Source organism: Sceloporus undulatus, chromosome 3 (assembly GCF_019175285.1).
Source record: "Sceloporus undulatus isolate JIND9_A2432 ecotype Alabama chromosome 3, SceUnd_v1.1, whole genome shotgun sequence".
NCBI classification, from domain to species: Eukaryota; Metazoa; Chordata; class Lepidosauria; order Squamata; family Phrynosomatidae; genus Sceloporus; species Sceloporus undulatus.
This window is the reverse complement of record NC_056524.1, coordinates 57,296,641-57,311,360: the sequence shown is the minus strand read 5'-3', so window position 1 is coordinate 57,311,360 and position 14,720 is coordinate 57,296,641. Positions and strand designations below refer to the sequence as shown.

At 38.8% G+C, this 14,720-nt stretch overlaps 1 protein-coding gene across 1 annotated transcript in view; it reads left to right on the top strand.

Moving 5' to 3' along the window:
* The window catches only part of NRIP1 (nuclear receptor interacting protein 1), a 103,363-nt gene that overhangs the window by 39,329 nt on the left and 49,314 nt on the right, over positions 1-14,720 (top strand). The window contains exon 2 of the mRNA XM_042458094.1: positions 3,634-3,749. The gene's annotated coding sequence lies outside the window, so the exon portion shown is untranslated. The remainder of the gene's footprint in view (positions 1-3,633; positions 3,750-14,720) is intronic.

Here is a 14,720-nt window from a genome sequence, read left to right as displayed (position 1 = left end):
CCCCCACATAGACTTTCTTCTGTAGAATAAGTTCCAAATTGTGACTAGGCTTCAGAAACGGAATGGTTTTCAAAAGACTTTCTGGCAGAGGAAAGAAAATTGCTATAATTACATGTTGCTTCCTTCAAGAAGAAACTTAGGGTCAATCCAAAGGGCTTAGAAGGAGTGGCCTTTAGCCATTCTAGCCCCAATCAAGCTGGGACCGCTGTGATCATACAGCCCACTCCCAAAGTGGGCTGTCACCACAGACCCAAGTCTGCAGCTGATTAAATCTTCTCCTAAAAGGCCAGTTCATGCTGGCTTGGTGTGGCTTCTGGCCACTTTGCAGGCATGCATCATCTAAACACCACATCTAAGCATTTGGCCCATGTGTTTTGAGCCTTAGTGAAGAATTATGTACATCCCTACATGGTATAGTTGGTGTTTGTCCTCATTAGTTTACTACAAAACATTCCTTTATTCATAAAAATTGTATCCCATGTTCAGTAAAAAGTCTCAATGTATCTTATGGTGTTTTAATCAATCAAAAAATTAGATGTTTGTGTGCCCCAAAGGAGTAATCACACTCTCATAGGATGTTAATTGACCCAGAGGGGGGTTTTTTTTGGTAGAAGTTCAAGTGACCTCAGTAATGATTATTACCTTATGTGAGCTACAGATGGTATGCCAGCTGCAACTCCCAAACATGCTTATTGCAAGATGTTGCAATTGTTGTATAGCTGTATTTGAAGATGTCTAAAAATCTTAACTTATTCCACAAAAAGGAGTGGAAACTTTGGGGCTAAACACACAGGCAAAATATGCCGGATACCCGACAGCTTTGGGGCATGGTGTCTGGAAGCTGCACGCCCCAACTCCGACCTCCAAGCCAGCATCACACCACACTCATGCTGACACAGTGGGCAGCATTGCAGCATTTGGGCAGTGCGTCATTTAGATGCCGCATGCTGCTGAAATGTGGAAAATCCGATGTGGCAGCAGAAAAGGTGCCTTTGTCCTGGTGCAAAAAGAAGCGGCTTTCTGCCACTTCTTTTTGAGTTGGGAAATTGCTGGATTGGGGCCATGGCGTGCCGTTGCCATGGCCCTGATCCAGCACTCAAAGGGGCAGCCAGAAGCTGGTTTGTTTCTCCCCTTTGCTAAATCCAAGGTGGTGCAGATGGATGCAGAGGCCTTGTAGGTTGCATGCACCTGCATGTTGCCCACCTATTACAGTGGTGCCTCGGGTTACGAAATTAATTCGTTCCGCGGCTAATTTCGTAACCCGAAAAACCTTCGTAACCCGAATTGCCATAGGCGCTAATGGGGAAAAAAGCCGCGGCTCTGCCGCGGCTCCATTTAAACAGCGCCGGCGTTTTTTCGTAACCCGAAAAAACGTTCGTAACCCGAAACAATAAATCCCTATGGGATTTTTTCGTATCCCGAAAAATTCGTAAGCTGGGTAATTCGTATCCCGAGGTACCACTGTACTAGGCTACTCAGTGCAAATGGCTCTAGCAAACCTGTTTGTGATCAATTTCGCCTGTAGCTGGCCTATTTCTGAGAAAGTTCAGGATGCTGCTTATAAAGCCATAGATGCACTCATTTTTTTAAAAGATGTTATTATAGTTTAAACTGTTCATTAAAAGGAATTTCTCTGCATGAACACCTTCCATCCAAATTATTTGGGGCTGACCAGTAGTAAAACCCTTTATGCTTATCTTTACCCATTTCTGGAACAGCATATAATAAATGGTGTTTTCACTGCCTTAAAAATCCAAATCAACTAAATATGTTTCTAGACTGTGCATGTAATGCTTATATATGCTTCTTCCTGTTGTTTAAACCTTTCCTGTTGATCAGTTACTTTTGATTAAAATGAAATGAATCACTTTGAGACTAAGAAATTTTGCAAGTAAATGAATCACTTGTATTTAGCTAGTGAGAGATCGCTTTGCTCTCACACAGATCTATTTCACCAACATTAAATCTGATGCACCTGTGGGAGAATGGCAGAAAATTTTTGTGTTGTCAGGAAAGATTGTTAAGTCAGAATATCGGACTTCATGTCTTTACAGCACAGAGTGGCAAAGTTCCAAGAGCAGCATTGAACTGTGCTTGGAAGCAGTGTCAACTAAGTATATTGGGATTGGGGAGACAGCTTTCACCTAAAACTCTAATGATCTGAAGGTGCAAAATAATCAGTCTTCAGGATGAAGTGGGGATCACTTAAGAGTCATGTATTAAGATTTGTTCCATTGTGGGTTTTTAGTACGCTGCTAAGTGCATTTTCTCTATTTTGGTATGTTAAAATGTGGTTCTGAGTGATGAAAGCAAGCCTGTTCAGAGTTTATGGATCCTCTGTTAGCTTAAAACTAATCCATCATAATGATTTCATTTAAACTCTTTCTTCATTCACTTTTTCTGGCATGTTGTTTTATGTCTATTATCTCTGAATGCCTTTATTTATTAATATTCCCTCTTTACCTCAAAAATGTGACTTAAAGTGGCTTACTGTGAAACTGAATAGAACAAATACAATAACAATGCAAAACAAGTTCACATCATAAAATATCTCCTTAATATAGTAATTTACTTCAAAATTTGATCAGTGCCTATAATTTGTGTGGTGCTAGGATATATTTATGTATACAAGTATATCTTGAGTTGATTGGATTCTGGGAAATTTAGTCCCAAAAATAAATTGACCAAGGCCTGCTAATTGCTAGAGAAGTATGTTAATATGGTGGTGGTGGTAGTAGTAGTTTGTCATGTATTTGTAATAGGTTTGTCCTGTCCTTGCTGTGTGGTTCAAATCAGTGTAGTTGGACACGGGTGTCCAAAATATTTTAGTATGTAATCAGATCCTTTATGTTGTGAATTGTGCGGCTGAAAGAGTTTTGTATTTGGCACTTGGTATTACTTGAGTACTTATTCCTGGTGCAGATGTGAAATGGCAGTAACTATTACAGCTTTTGGGATATTTTGGATTCCACTTCTTTTCACTACAGTATCAGATCTCTTGGCCCTTCACTTAGCATCCTTGATACCATCCTTTCCTTTTCTTCCCCATTTTCAATTTTTGGGTTTTATAAAACTACTTAGACATTGGTTTTCTATCATAAACAGGAAGCATTGTATCCTCATCACTATCTTACAGTGCCTCCATTAGACACAGAAAATATAAGAAAAAAATGTTTAAACTTTGGTTGATTACTTCTCAGGAAGGCAGGTGAAGCAGTTCTCTCTTCTTGGGTTTTATCCCATGCGCCATCCACAAAGCAGGAGTCAACATTCTTATTCCATTCTCCTCCCCCCCCCCCCCCCCGCCAGATTTGTACTCTTCTCTTACAGTTTTTAATTGCTTGCCCTGACATCCACTCAGAGGCAACCCCTTCTCCATAGATTTGAGGACAGGAAACAAACAAATAAAACAAGGCTCCTATGTTCATTTTGCCTCATACCCAGTAGATCAAAAGCACTAGCTCAGCTTTCTTTCTACCCCAGAGGCCTAGTGCTGTTACGCTCTAAGTTTTTTGCTTTCTAGACTTATGTGTACAATATAGATAGAGTCATAATGCTGGGCAAATTGAGAGAGAAGGAAGATTGGGCACTGGAAGCCTGCCTTCTCTCAAGCATTCTTCTACTCTTTTACAGAGCAGTGAACGAAACAGAGGCTTCACCAACCAACCAAGTCACCATCTTCCTAATGGACCACCTCTGGCACATGAATCTGTTCCATTCTCCAGTCCTGGCATGATGCCTAAAATCTGGTAAGTCTCATCTGAATGTCTAGGAAAATAAAAATAGCAGGTTACTTTTTTCCATGCTGGTTTTCTATTTGCAGAGTTTGTAAAATAATAAATAGTAGTAATAACAATATGGGAACATTTTAAAATATTCTTCTTTTCTTCTCTGCACTGTGAAATGGCACACAGTGCATCAGTTTAAGGCTGTGAATACCTTATTCTGATATATGTGTAGAACAGACTTCATTCAAATACATGAACTAGAATCTAAATACGCTGTCAGGTGTGGCTTGACTTGCTCTGTGCTGGAGTAATTACTTCTCTTACATGATAACCATCATTGCACTTCAGATTTTCAACTCCATATTAGATATGAAAGTCAAACTTAACTGTAATTTGATATGTAGTATAATATGTGATGGAAACAAGTTTATTATGACAGGGGTTTTATTTTTGTTTGCCATTATTAATTTTACTTCAGTAGATATCACTTGAATCTTGTTTTTTCCTCAGTTGTATTCTCTTCCTCAAATTTATGGAGGGATTATTTATCTCCCTCTCTTTCTTTAGTGTGTGGTGGTACAGAGACAATTGCTTACTTTTCCTGGCCTGGGGCAGATAATCTAGTTGGGGACTGTTATTCATGGGATGATCCTAGCAGCGGCAGTCATTATCTCCCTCTGTGTACTTCACTGCATATGGGTTTTGTTTTGTTTTGTATGGCACCTGCCCTCCAGCCCCTTTATAGGTTTCACCACCTATTTATCTGTGTTTGAGGCTAAGTTGGACTTTTGGGGAGACTACCATAATTGGCTGAGGAGTGTATCTTTTTTGCCTACTTCAGGCTGCAACTTTAACAGGCAGGCTTGGGTTTTATTTGCTTGTTAGCCTGGCTAATTGGAGCACTGTTTAATGAGCATTGTGTTGTGATAACTCTTGAATCCAGATAATTGATATTTATTTCATTCATTGGATGGCTATATTTCTTTGGATTTAGTTGGGTAATAGGATTTTGATGAGGCTAGGTAGCACAGTATAGCCACAGATGGATATATTAATTTGAACTTCCTAGTGAACACAATTGATGAATCACGTGAGGAAGGCATTGTCCGCTTTGGGGCTTTGCTTGTCTTTACAGTTTTCCATCCAGAAGCCTTCTGCTAGGTGTATGTCCTTGGGGATTAGCAGGTTTTAGTTAACCCCTCTGTGGCCAACCAGGCAGGATCACTGGTCTTGAACCCACGGGAATTTGACTGTGACAAGATGTAGTAGGATATTGCCCCATGCCTATGCTTCACCCTCAAATTGCCTTCAAAGGTCAGTACTTACATTGCTCTCTGGGCCAATACTGTTTGAAGTTTGCTGATTAATTTGAGTATTGTATCTTGGTTTAACTTGAATTTTACCCATGGTAGGGAAGGGACAATGTACAATTGGAATGGGCCATAAGACTTATCTGGCCCAACTTCGTACCAATAGAGGAATCACCTATCCACCTGCAGGAGTAGTTTCTCTTGGTTCCTTTAGCTTCAGTCTGCGTCTGGCGGGCTCAGAAGGGCTTCTGACAGCTCTGGGGTATGCATCCTATGAAAGCCACACCCCTGAAGTGGCTGGAAGCAACTCCTTTTGGCTTGTCTGTTTCAGACCATAGTTGTCAGCTATTCATTATACTTCATATACTGGTATTTTAAAACATTACTTCAAAATATTTTGTTTTGTTTCTGGATGTGACAGAGTAGTGAAGTAGTAAGTAAAATGGAACTTTCACCCTTTTGTTCATTTATTAGTCTGACACAACAATTGTCTTCTTTGCAAGTCTTTAACTATACTGTTGAAAATAATAATTGAATATTCTATTGCAAATTATTTCTGTGCTTAAGAGTTAGGAATATATATATATATATATATATATATATATATATATATATATATATATATATATTAAAGCTGAAAGTCACAATGCATGATTTTGTGTTTATAAATTCCATATATACATATTCATTGTGTTATTTGCTACCTATCACAGTACTTTGGTTATTATGGGGAAATATACATATATTTGGGCTGGACAATTGATTATCATAATAAGTGTTACACTCTAAAAGCACATATACACTTTATTTTTATAGGTAGAATTTAATGGCAATATTTTCTTGCATATTGTGTTGAAATGGGAGTTCCTAGATCTTTTAAATGTTTTTGTTTGCTTTACTTTCTGGCTAAATTGCTTCTGCTTCTCTCAGAGGTCTGCATTTTCATGTCTATCTCACCATAATTAGTTTTGGTCCTCCATAGTTTATACTGTTACCATTACTTGTTCCTTCCCTGTAATTCCAACTATATATGTGATTATGTACAAACGCTAAAAGCTATCTGTAGTCTTTCCCAATTTCCTGTTGTTAAATTCCCTGTGCTTTCAAGTAGTATCTGTCACCTCTATATGCAAAACCTCATCTTTGTGTAAGTAATACTTTAAAGAAGTCTGCTCAAGACTAGCATGACTTCACAGATAAATTGATTATTTGCTCTTCTGTTTTTTGGCATCTGTTCTTGGCATTATAAAATCTGGCAGCTTTTCATATCTGACTAAAGCTGTCCTATACTATCTTTAGCTCAACCTGTGTTCTGCCTGGGTTGTGCAACATGCTGGTTGTTAAGAGATGTGAAAGTCCAGAAAAAGGCATGGTACTAATTGAAATGCCAGGAAATGTGTAACATGACGATTTGTATGCAGGACAGGAGACAGTAATTCCTCTGTATATATTAGACATAAACAACATTCAGATCCAAGATTTGTTTCTGTACTTAGTTAACATTACAGTTTTCACAAAGGGAGGGCATGTGCCTTAATGTCACCTGTTGACCCCTTGAATTTCACAGGGTTTTCTTAGACAAGGGATACGCAGAAGTGGCTCTGCCAGTTCCTTCCTCCTTTTTTTAGTTCCTTCCCCTATAGCACCAGGTGTTCATTGTTGGTCTCCCTCATTGTTGGTCTCCCACTGAAGCATTAACCAGAATTTACCTTGCTTAGCCTCCAAGATCAGACAGAATCTGATGCCATTCCTTAGGGATTAAATTATTCAGCATTTTCATAAGCAAAGGATGATTGTTTCTAATGACATAAAGAGGTTGTATGCACATCTGTAAGCCGCTTTGAGAGCCTTTAGTATTGAAGAGCGGGGTATAAATACAGTAAATAAATAAATAATAGTGTTTTTAAGATGCTGTTTTAAAAAAAGGATCTTTGCTGCCAGCGTTGCTCTTTCGGGGGGGGGGGGGGACTATACATGGATGAACTCTCTATATATACATATTTTGCACGTGCGGTTAATTTAGTCTTCATAGACAGGCTTCATTTGGACTTTAATGAAAAAAGACCAAACTAAAACAAGGCTGAGTAGGAGAAGACATTTTAACTTACTTTTATGAAGAAAGTGTTCAAAATCCATTAATTTATATGGACTGGCATTTTAGCAGAGGCTAACAGCAGCAGAAATTTTTATATCGCCTTTCAATTTCTTAAACAAGAAGAAAACCTTTAGTACTACTTCAGCTGGTGATTGCTACATTTAAAACATCCCACAAGCATTCTCATTTACCACAGAATGGTTAAGTGGAAAATAGCATTGTCCCAAGGATATTCTTGGAGAAAAACAGTGGCTGCCTCATTTTTTCCAGCTTAAAAAAGATAGAAAGGACCAAGTCCTTCCACATAGTGCACTCTTCAGATGAATTTTTTATATATTTTGGCCAGTCTGTACATTTTATTCTAATAATAATCAGGCAGTTTAATTTGCCCCACCAATTAAAGTGTCTTGGGGGAATACTTCATCTCAGCTTTAATACAAAATGAAGGAACATAGAATCAAAAAGTTGAACAGGACCCTTTGTTATCCTAAAAGGTGGGAGAAATTGCAATTCCCTACCAGCAGTGCCAGCATCTCTTTTTAAATGTGGAGAAATTATAGCTCAAAGGTGGCTTCAAGTGGACTGTAACTGCAGGGACCTTTCCACTTGTGTATACCAGTACTAAATGAAAAGAGCAACTCCAGTTTCCGATAAATAGGGTGTTTTTATTTAGAAATGTGCAAGGGAGCACTCACAAATATGAACTGATTCAACCTTGAGACTTGTGCAAGGCTACAGAAAATGAAGGTTTGCAAGGTCAGATAGTGGAAAGTTAAGGGTTCAAAGGGATATATGGGCTTGACACATGGTCCCAAAGGGGCAGTGGGATGTCGCCCCTTTCCTAGCCAGATCAGGGCCATGGCAACCTCATGCTGCAGCCCCAATCCAGACTTTCAAGAGTGAAAAAAGGAGCCACAAAAAGCAGCTCCTTTTTGTGCTTTCGAAAGGGTGCCATAGGCATGGCGGCATGGCTATATAGTGCTCCTTTGGCACTGCGCCATCTACATCATTCGACATGGCGTCAGGGTGCCTGGGGGGGGGCGGATTTGGGCATGCGCCCCGACTCTGCCCCCATGAAGGCCTTTCAGGTTGGTCTGTAAAGTCAGTCTGTAAAGTTAACGATTCTGAAGAGAGGGGTCCGTAGGAAAATGCAGAGTGTCTCAGACAGCGTCTGAGGGTTGTACTAGGAAAGTGGAAGCCATAACTAGGGTTGGGGGAGGGATATCCCCTATTTCATGCCCTCAAGGTATGTCCTGTGTTACCAAAAGATGTAACACAAGCTTTGATGGCTTTCCTGGAGACAAAAAGGATCTGGAAAGCTTGATGGTTTTTACACCAAAGTGTCAATGCATCTATGGAATCTGAAACAATTCCTTTTATGATTGAGCAGGAAGGGAAATGGGGGGACATCAAGAGGAAAAACAGAGTACAGTGGTGCCTCGGGTTACGAAATTAATTCGTTCCGCGGCCGCTTTCGTAACCCGAAAAGCCTTCGTAAGCCGAATTGCCATAGGCGCTAATGGGGAAAAGCCGTGTTTCGTGCGAAAAAGCCGAAAAAAGCACCAAAAACATATCCCGAAAAAACATTCGTAACCTGGAACAATGATTTCCTATGGGATTTTTTCGTATCCCGAAAATTTCGTAACCTGGGTATTTCGTATCCCGAGGTACCACTGTATAGTCTTTGAATGTTTTAACAGTTGCTTTTCCTTGTTTCCGCTGCAAGAGAAAATGCAAAAGAGGCAGGTAAGAGGAATGTGAATTGTTAACAAAACCCATCAGTGCTTGTCTTTTGTTCTTTCTTGGTCTCACATGTCCTTGGTCAGCTTGACCTCAACACTTGTGCAATTTTAATTTCCTTGGGTCATTGTTACCCCAACACATGCTCCACTTTAGATATTAATTAGGAAACCTTATATCCAGCAGATAGAGGGGTAGGGTGTGCTAAGTATTTAAATATACTTCTGAAGTAAACCGGAATATTTGGTTTCAGGGTACTCACCCTTTAGGAAGAATATTCTAAATGTTTGGAGAGTTTTTATCATCAAAATTGGCATAACGTAGAAATTGATAATAATGTGCCCCAATGGTTAGAATGCAATTTCCTCTGATGACAGGAACAACAACACAAGTCATGTTGGAGGAGGCAAGATGACTGTAATGTGTGTAACAGGACTTTGTATTTCAGAATTTGTTTGTGAGAGCAATGTGCTAGAGCAGTGGTTCTCAACCTTCCTAATGCCAGGACCCTTTAATACAGTTCCTCATGTTGAAGTGACCCCCAACCATACAATTATTTTCATTGCTACATGCAAATATGCATTTTCCTATGGTCTTAGGCGACCTCTGTGAAAGGGCCGTTCGACCCCCAAAGGGGTCCCGACCCACAGGTTGGGAACCACTGTGCTAGAGCTTGTCTATAGTTGGGAATCCATAAAGTGAGGGCATCAGTAAATTGTTATGTAATACTTGTTTTGGGAATCGCGCAATAATAACTATATATTTCAAACAAGAAATAGCATCATTTATACTAAAAATGTTAAACTAAAACAGGACTGGACAAAGAATTGTGTACAGAATTGCCTCTGTTAACTGAGTTGTAATTTAAGGTGTGATTGCTAGAACCCACATATCAGCAAAGCTGGAAAATGCTTGGGGACTACAACGCCCCAGATGCTCCAGCCTGTGCTGTCATTTAGGGAGTTTCAGACCCTCAAAATAACTTTTTATGCTTTTCATCAGATTTGTAAATCTGATAAGCACTTGGGACAGGTAGGGACAAGCAAACACCTTCAAGGTGTTACCCTACCAGCCCAAATGGAAAGACAAGTGGTATTGAATTTTTGATAGTTGTCATGAGATCTAAATACACATCAGGGAGTTAGTCAAAGTGAAAATGTAATGAAAGATCCTAAGGCAAACCTTTCATGGGGAAATGCGTTATTCTTACTAATTGCTGTCAAGTCATTTTCAGCATTGGATGAACCTATGAATGAGAAATCTCCATGAGTTGATAATCACCAGCACTGTTGAGGTCTTGCAGTCTCAGGACTGTAGCTTCCTGAATTGAATCAGTCCATTTGTAGTGTGATCTTCTTTTCCTGCTACCTGCCACTTTACAGAGAACTATCATATTTTCAGTGCATCCTGTTGTCTCATGATATATCCAAAGCACAGTAGACTCAGTCATCTTTGTTTCTAGAGGGATGTTCAGACATGATTTGTTCTAAGATCCATTCATTTGCCTTTTTAGCAGTCCATGGTATCTATAGAAATATTCTTCAGCATTACAATTCAAATGAATAATTTTTGTTCCTGTCAGCCTTCTTCACTGTTCACAGTCACACTCATACATGGAAATCAGAAATACTGTGGCCTGGATGATTCTGATTTTGGTTTCTAATGACATCTTTGCACCTAACTAGTTTCTTCACAGGTGCCTTGTCAAGTCTTAGCCTTCTTCTATTTCTTAACCACAGGCTCTGTTTTGATTAACAATGGAACCAAGGCATTGAAAATCTTTTAACTATTGTAACGTCTTACCCACTTTGAAGTTATGTAAATCATTATTTTTGTTGTCTTAATATTAACTATAACTCTCTTTTTGCACTTTCTTCATTTTCATCAGAAGTCTTTCTGTGCAAAGGAATGGTATCATCTGTATATCTTAAATTAAATGATTGCATCTGAATAAATTGTTGATGTTTTTCCCCCCAGTTTCCTCTGATAGTAATCGTGCTTTACATACATGCATTCCAGATATAAATAAAGCAAAATAATAAAATGCAGCCTTTCCAGATTCCCTTGCCAAATAGAAAACATTTTCCATGTTGTGTCTTGACAGTGACTTTTTGTCCAGAGTACAGTGGTGCCTCGGGTTACGAAATTAATTCGTTCCGCGGCCGCTTTCGTAACCCGAAAAGCCTTCGTAAGCCGAATTGCCATAGGCGCTAATGGGGAAAAGCCGCGATTCCGTGCGAAAAAGCACCAAAAGTTTTTTCGTAACCCGAAAAAACATTCGTAACCCGGAACAATAATTCCCTATGGGATTTTTTCGTATCCCGAAAATTTCGTAACCTGGGTATTTCGTATCCCGAGGTACCACTGTACAGGTTACACATCAGGGCTATCATATTTTGAGATATAGTAACCGCTCTCCCCATTTCTTTTACTGTGATTCATAGTTTTTCATGATCTACATACCATAATCAAACCTTTTATTATAATCTATAAAGCACACATTGATATTCTTCTGAGATTCTTTGGTGTGTTTCATTAAATGTTTGGAAATTCTTTTCAGAAGTGAGAATTTCTTAACAAATGAAAAGATTACTGAAAGAAAACAGATTTAATTAGGAAGAACAAACTGAATTCTCTGTTGAAGTCTTCACTGCAAAACACATCAAGCAATGTATCAGGATAACTACAGGGTTGTTTAAAAAGAATGATCCAAAAGTAAAGCTGTTCTTATTTGATTTTCGCACCATACATTTTGACTCACACTATATTTTTAATAGGTTGCTAAGATGACATTTTGGAATGAATCGACAAATTATAAAATAGCAATATTACTGACTTATATTTTAAATATGTAACTTATCTATAAAATGAACATCCTTCTGAGAAGATAAAATGTACCTAAGGTAAGACCAATTCACCCCAAACGATCCAACCTGTCCCCATGGTCCAATGGTGGATGATGGAGTGGAGCAGAATCCCAGAAGCTACAGACCTGTCTTTTAACACTTTTGGAATGACAGGATAATTCTAGCAAAACATTATTGAGACTGGAATTATTAAGCATATAGAAAAAAACACACCATGCTTTAGAAATAATGGCATGGTTTTCTCAAAAAGGCAGTTCTCTTAACATCATCAGCTTTTATAATTCTTTGAGTGTTAGTAACACTGACAGTAGCATGGGGTGAGTCCTACAAATTTTTAACTGCAGTTCAACACAATATTAAGCATGTGTAAACCCAATAGGCTTGGGTATGCTTAAGTACTTGTAGATTTTGGACTGTTTAAAAATAAAAATAAACAAATCTTTTATTTGTATCCTGCTTTGTGCTGCCAGGCAAGCAACGTGGCTTTTTTTTAACATCTAAAAATCTTATCAAAACCTTAAGAGAAAACGTATAGCCACTATAGACCTGAAATATGAAACCTGTGATTGAGACTTTCAGTCTGTAAAAACAAAAGTTGAAATAAACCAAGCAAAAGCTATCAGTCCAATCTAGCAACTTTAAAGACTGTGAACAGGAAAAATTATTCGTACAATATATAGTTAAACTGAGGAATTCATACTAGATGTAGCGATAGACAACAGCATGAAAGGTCCAGTTGCTGGGGAACAATAGCAGGGATCCTGGACTAGGTATGCCTTTTGGTCTTATCCACAAGTATTCATCTGATGTCTTAGGCCTGCCTAATGAGCAAATATATAAAGGAGGAGGAGCCATGAAGAGCATTTGAGTATGTCATGCCTGCTGAGGCAGGAATGTGTCTTAGAACTGTCAAGAGTGCAGTTGGAACTAAGGGTTTAGCCTTAGGGATGCAAATTCCCATATAGGGAATCTGGGGGGATTTCAGAAGGACAAAAGAAGTCCTGTGAAATCAGTTTAAATTGATAAATTCTTTGAACAGTGGAGAGCCAGTGAAGGGAATGCTCAGATCCACATTATTTTGTAGAATTGTAATTTATGATTAATAATAATAATAAATTTTATTTGTATCCCCTGCCTCTCCCTACAGATCGAAGTGGATTAAAGCTAGAGATTCATAGGATTTATACTCCTGGTGAATAAGCTTTCTTTCTTTCTTTTATTTCTTTAGTGGAAAGTGTGACGAAAGAACTAAAACACTATTGAAGAGTAACTTAAGTTCTTGAGTGAACTGAAACAAAGTCAGTTTGTAATCACTGAAATAATATACACTTCGTAACCATAAGCTTTGAGAACCAACTACTAAAAGAGATACCATCATAAGCTCTTTCTGTGAATAAAAGTTATTTTCTTTTTGTTCACAAAGGAGTGGCCTGAAGTGATTTATGTTTAACATCAAAACATGCTACTAAGAATACTAAAATTACTTAATAATAAAGAGACTTAAGTCAGTGGGAAGACCACGGATGATTAAAGAGATACAGCTACAACAGACTGGCGAGAAAGGCCGACATCCTCATGATGCATGCCCCAGTTCTTCCCCCATGCCAGCGTACTGCTGCACACCCAACCGCGCGGTGGGCAGCGTCACAGTGCTCATCTGGCACTGCATCTAGGTGACACAGCACCAAAGGAGTGCCAAAAAGCTGTGGCACTATTGGCTATGGTGCCCTTTTCGTGGCTCACAAAGGAGCAGCTTTTTGTGACTTCTTTTAGCACCACGGAAAGGTCAGATCCGGGCTGCAGCTGTAGTGGCCACGGTCCCGATCCGGTGCTAAAGGGGTGGCCACAGGTCTGTTCAGCCCCATAGTTCTGAAGTAAAAGAAGCCTCAATTGGTCATAAAACAGGAGAAGAATCCTGTTTAATCCTGTGGTGGTCACAAATTTTGGTCCCAATTGGTGAGATCTGAAAGACACAGTGTGAGGTAATCTGAAAGAACTAGTGTGAGAAATCTATGAGATCCTCCACAGTGACATTTATACATGGTGAATAGAATGGAAGAATTGATTGTCATACTGTGAGAACTTGAAGTCATTAAGTGAAACTGACTCGAGAGCTGTTACCCAGTGTAGGTGAATTATGAAATTCCTTATACCAGGTCAATGATAACTAGCTTGAGTGGTTTTCTGTAAAATGACACAAATGAATATATGAAGGTCAGTAACTACTTTCATGGACCTTCGACATTCCTCCATTTTGAAATACAGTACAGCCCAATTAATAATTAAGTCACATTAAACAATTAAAGTTATCACCTCTGTGTCCTGGTTATGAATTCCCTAAAAGCATCTAGTTGGCCACTCTTGGAAATAGTGTAGTGCTATACTAGGTGATTCTTGATATGATTGGGGGCAAAGCATTTTTGTTGTATTTTAGGCAAGTAGTTTATAATATCAAGAAATTCTGTTTCATTTATAGTTTTGCTCATAAAACTTGATTTTGGATCCCCGCCCTACCCTGTGATTGAATAATTTCTGATTTCTTTTGTTCTGATGACTGTCTGTGATTCTTATTTCTTACTTCAATATCATGTGTTCCTTAAAGTCAAGCTATCAATTTTGAATAGTCAGGCTAATGTAATTTAGTCCAAAGCCTAAAATGAGGAGGATATATAAGGCTGTGTTCTTGCTATTTCTGATTCCTGCATTACTTATAGACTTATACATGGTATCATTCAGTCCATTCACTTCTTTAAGTACTTTAATGTATGCTCAAAGGGTTGATTTGACAACCAGAGATTGCTGCAGTGCAGTGGCATTTCAGCTGTGACTGCTTTTGCAGGCTGTATCCCAATATATACTTTGTATAGGACATTACATTGACAGGGCTATAAGCTATTACATCTTTCCCAGCAAGCCACTGTATAGTGCTTGCTAACTAATTCAAATCTCTGTGATGCTAAGATTATATAACATATACAAA